The 5,373-nt window shown below is 41.9% G+C and overlaps 1 long non-coding RNA gene across 1 annotated transcript; it reads right to left on the reverse strand.

Annotated features, from left to right (window-relative positions):
* Nucleotides 1–1,193: 1,193 nt before the first annotated feature.
* Nucleotides 1,194–5,357, reverse strand: LOC106947905 (uncharacterized). The gene is made up of 2 exons (XR_001425067.1): nt 4,549–5,357; nt 1,194–1,855 (listed from the first exon to the last, which is right to left on the reverse strand). It is a non-coding gene; the product is annotated as an uncharacterized LOC106947905 (long non-coding RNA).
* Between the last annotated feature and the right edge of the window lie 16 nt (nt 5,358–5,373).

The raw sequence follows: 5,373 nt of genomic DNA on the forward strand, positions 1-5,373 counted from the left end.
TGTGTGTGTGTGTGTGTGGAAATGGTAATGTAATTGTTGAGTTGTTTTTGATGGTTTTGAACGTTTGCTTGCTTTATTTTGAAGGCCCTCTTCCTCGTTTCCTGCTCTCTTCTGTGCTAAGTGCGTCTAGCTTTGAGCACCAACACGGTGACCTTGCCCAGACACATTTAGCCCTAAATCGAGCCCGGTTCATTTATAAACCGATCCGACGCGGCTGAGGCTCGGTCGGGGAGTCCCTGCCGCTCGGTTTGCGCCAGTTTTTGCGGCAGTTTGTCGACTTTTCGCCGTGTTTCTGACACTTTTTCCAGCGCCTCCCCAGCAGCAGCATCGACGTGACGCCTGTTGCTGCATCCTCCTCCTCCTCCTCTTCTTCCTCTCCAGTCCGTTTTCTGTCTCCCTCCGCTGCAACTTTAATTAAAATCATTAAATCAAATTTATTTTCGCACCGTCAGCACTTTTCAGTCCCGCACCGTCGTCTCGGTGAAGTTCCCCCGGCTCAGTTAGTTGTTAGCCGGGGTGTTTTCTGCGCCGCTCCGCGGCGGAGGATGCTGTTATGGCCGATAAATAACTCCCGTAACTCGGCCTTAACTGGGCCAAAGAGTCCCTTATCACCGAGCCGGGTCAATGATTGACGGCCTGGGTTTGGTTTGGCCCTCGGGAGTCAAACCAAGCGGAGTCTCAGGGCCGGACCGGTTAGATAATGGTTCAACCTGAGGAGCTTTAAGGTCACTTTTAAAACGGAAAACATCCCACTGAAACTCATAAAAGTTAAATTTATGCCCCAAAACAGTAGAAAACAAGACTTAAAGCAATAAAACACCACAGGTAAATAATGTTGGGTCTGAGATGCAGCGATCTGTTTATCCGGGCTGATATTTCCAGTTTTTAGCTCTGATCAGTGGGTCTGTCGTTTTTTTATCTAAAGAGTAAAAATGGCTCCAGAATCCTTTAATATAGGCAGAAACTCATAATTAATACTCCATTTGATCGGTTTCATTCTGGTATACAGAACAGAACTTTCAGAATTTAGCAAATATTTCCTGTCAGATTATTGGTTTTTAATCTGCTCCCCTGGTTTAGTAACATGTAATCTGAGAACGCTCTCCATGTGAAGGACTGGCCTGCTGTTCTAATGGCTCAAAAATGCAAAAAAGTCTAAATTTTGGAAGATTTTAATGAAATAACTGAGCTGGTTCTGATTGACCAGTCTATCTTTATTTCATTTATGAAGCAAAACTAGCAGATTGGAGCAGATTATTCCCATCTTCTTTGTATTTTCAGTTTAAAACAGAACCAGGTAATTATGACAGAAAACGTAATAGAAACTTTTTTGTTTTACAGAATAAAACTTGTAGGACTTTTCCTCTAAACGACATAATTAGATTGTTTTCTGAAGCTGTGACTGGTGTTTGCTGGAACATCTCTACTGTCGGCCATCTTGGTTCCTCCAGATGAAGCTTTCATCTTTAACACTTCCTGTTTTGAGGCATTGAAGCTTCAGGAGCCAGACTCCATCCTGGATGAGCTTTATGAGACAGGATGCAGCGGCAGTGTGTGTGTGCTGCAGCGGCAGTGTGTGTGTGCTGCAGCGGCAGTGTGTGTGTGCTGCAGGATCTCCATGTTGGAGCTGCGTTTGATTCTGTTAACATTTCAGTAACAAATTCAACACTGAGGTCGAGCCGGGCCCAGACTCTGGTTAGAGGGAGGTGGGGGCGGGGCCTGTGGATGGAGGCGGAGCCTGTAGAATGTGGGCGGGACCTGGATAAAGTGGGGGCGGGGCCTGTACAGCAGATGTGGATTCCTCTCTGTGGGTCTGGATGCTGTAAAGTTTCATCATCTGGTGGTTGGATCCGACCTGAAGGCGGAAAACAGGAAGAACAGGAATCAGTGGAGGAGAAGAAGAGTCGGAGGATGCCTCAGCTGTGCAAAAGTCTTAGTCCAAGCCCTGTTTCTTCTGCATGTTGGAGCAGAACGGGGAGATTCCAGGAAATCCTCGGAGGAAACAAAGAGCTGGACTCTTCCTCTCTACTCTTCCCCTCTACTCTTCCTCACTGCTCTTCCTCCTTACTCTTCCTCCCCGCTGGATGAAGTGCGGCGGTGCGGCGCACAAAGAGTGCGTTGTGTTGCCGTGGGGACCGGCTCCCTGCAGTCGGAGTTGTGTAAAGACATGATGCAGCTTGAAGAAGAAGAGGAGGAGGAGGAGGGGGGCAGCCAGCCGACTGACTCCTCTTTATCTGCTCTTCATCATCCCTTCTCCTCCTCCTCACCAGGTCTCTGACCCATCAGAGTGACTCGGAGCAACCGGGTCAGAACCGAGCCTCTGCAGGTTCTGATCTGATTTGACTTCAATGGTCAGGCAATAATTAAAATATGATTTATTATTCAGTAATAAAATAAAGATAATTTAACTGAATCCAGATTAAAAATAATATTGTCTCTAAAATGTGTATTTAATAATTAAAACAAAAAATTAATATTTAAAAATAAAAAACATTAACATTCGTATATATTCAGTAATTTATTATATTTAAATAATTATATTTACAAGTTATGGTTTAGTTATCAGATCATTTATATTTTGTTTTTAAGTTCAAAGGTCAGCCAGTAAAAAAACTGAGCTTTTAATTGAAATACATCAATATTAATTATATATAAATTAAGTGTATTAATAATAATAATAATAATAATATGTATATATTATTAATAAAAGTAGTAATAATTTTATTTCTGATAATGATTGTAATTTATTATCATATAATAAAATAAAAGTGACTAACATAAAAATAAAATTTAAATAATCAATACAGAATCTAAATACAAAGTAATAAAAATAAAACAAAATTGATAATATTTAGTTATTAATTAAATAAGAAATGAAAGTGATTATATTTGCAAATAATAGAGAATCATTTTTATTATTTGAGTCGTTATTGTCTAAAATCCATTTAAACTGGATGATTTTAGTTATTTTTTCTTTCAAATGAAGATGTATTAACATGATCTGTGTAATAAATTCAATAGCAATAAAATATGAAGGGTTAATTATTTAGATGGAGAAACGGAAACAGATTTTTATTTATTTATATTCTTTTAATAAAACGAATCCATGAAGTTAATTAACTGATCAAATGAAAACATGAAACCAACTGGAGCCTCTGACTCATTAATGAAACTAATGTGATGATTACACTGCGCTCACGTGACCGGCCTGGTGTGTGTGTGTGTGTGTGTGTGTGTGTGTGTGTGTGTGTGTATGTGTGTGTGTGTTAATGGGAGTTTCAGTGGGACGTTTGTGTCCAGGGGGACAGAAGTCAAGCAGCTAATTAAAAGCCGTCTTCCTCCCCCGAGACTTTTGTTTCTAGACATTAACCACACACACACACACACACACACATTAGCATGTCGTTACACAGCAGAGAAATGCAGAGCAGAAGCTGCTGATGCTGATGGAGGAGGAGGTGAAGCAAGAGGTCACTCCTCCTCATCTTTCCTCCTTTCTTCTTCTTCTTTCTCCCTCCCTGTTCACGCTGCTCTCTATTTATAGCGCCACCTTTATTTAGATGAGATTATGTTGCAACCCCCAGCAGAGAGGAGGAGCAGGAGGAGCAGGAGGAGCAGGGAGCCACGTTTCACCCATAAACATGAATATCGCCTCTTTTTCTTTAACATTTCAGGTTAAGCCTTGTTCTGGCTTAAAATGTTGGGATTAAATATTTTTTGCATTTAAAAAATAGAGACTTTGTTAAATTTACCAGCAGAGTAATCAGGTAAAGAAAAGACTGACTGATTAGTCGACAGAAATATAAAATGTAAAAATCTGCAAACACAAAAAAGCAGAATTGGTCAAACACAGCCTGTGTTTTTCATAATACAGTGTTAGCTGTGTTTTTAGGTAGCATTGCTAAAAACACATTTTTCTAACATGGTGTGTTCACTAATGTTGCTACCGCTGCTAACTTAGCAAACACAGTAACCTTTGCTATAAATGCTAACATTGCTAACACTTAATTGTGCTAACGTTGGCTCTAACACAGTTAACGTTCCTGATCATGTCAACATTGCTAACTTTACTGAAAGAACTTTTTCATGTGTAATATTTTAAAAAGATCAGATTAAATCTAGTTTTCCTCTCCTGGCTGAGATTATAATCTGCAGTTTCTAAATGTTGCTGAAGTTCTGGTTCTGTTTGCAGATTTCAGGTTTTGATTGGGTTTTTGTGAGACGGCAATGAATGATTCTCTGATGTGGAGGTAGGAGGAGCTGCTCTGATTGGCTGAGAAGCAGACAGAGAGGAAGAGGAGGATGATGAAGGATGGGGGGTTGGGTCTAACACCTCGGCCTGGACCAGATGGTTTCCCACCTTCATCCTCTTCCTCTTCCTCCTCGTCTGAACCGGAACGACCTGAGAAACCGGGCCTCTCTGTCCCGGGCTTTTATTTTGAAACTGTCAGGTTTTCCCATATAACTCTTTAGTTTGGTGGTTTCATAAAGTTTATAAGAATTATTTGGGTCATTTTTTAAATGTGGTTTTCTGTGTCCGAGCCTCACCTTCCTGTTGGGCCTCTGGTGATGTTGGAACCGTTGAACAAGGTGAAGAACGGCGGAAAACGGCAGCAGTTCCGTTCAGTTTGGCCTGGCTCCACCCGGTTCTGCCCGGTTCCGCCCGGTTCTGCCCGGTTCCTCGGCGTTGCGTCAGGCTGTGACTCAGCGTTACGGGATGCCGTCTGAGCATGAAAGTGTTGCTGCTGAGTCATCAGCTGTAGGGACAGAAACAGGAAGTCATCCTGCAGGAAGTCTCATCCTGATGATGGATTTCAAAATAAAATGGGAGGCAAGAGCATGGGTAGTCGCTATAGCAACGCTGTGGTTGCATTGCATTTCTGAGTGGACCTAAAATGAGGAAGTGGTCTCCTGCGGGATGTTTGGGCCGCGTTTCTTCTTCTTCTATAAAATCGATGTTAACGCTGAGCTGCTGCTCACATTGAAATGTTTTTATCATTTCATTTACATTTTCTTCACTTCTCAGGAAATCTTTTCACAAGATCTTAAATTGTTTTTAGAACTTTGTTATTAATAAACAGCAAACAGGCAGATTCTGTTTGGTTTGCTTTTATTTTACTTTTCCAGGTTTATGTATCTTTGAGGTTTGTGTTGAAGTCACAGTGAATGGGAAACTGGTTGATGGGCGATCGGCTGCTTTTCCTGCTGCTGGTTGATGGGCGATCGGCTGCTTTTCCTGTTGCTGGTTGATGGGCGATCGGCTGCTTTTCCTGCTGCTGGTTGATGGGCGATCGGCTGCTTTTCCTGCTGCTGGTTGATGGGTGATCGGCTGCTTTTCCTGTTACTGGTTGATGGGGGATCGGGGGGGTTTTC

This window comes from Poecilia latipinna, unplaced genomic scaffold, assembly GCF_001443285.1.
Source record: "Poecilia latipinna isolate Pla-1442-1.1 unplaced genomic scaffold, P_latipinna-1.0 Scaffold261, whole genome shotgun sequence".
Classification (NCBI taxonomy): Eukaryota; Metazoa; Chordata; class Actinopteri; order Cyprinodontiformes; family Poeciliidae; genus Poecilia; species Poecilia latipinna.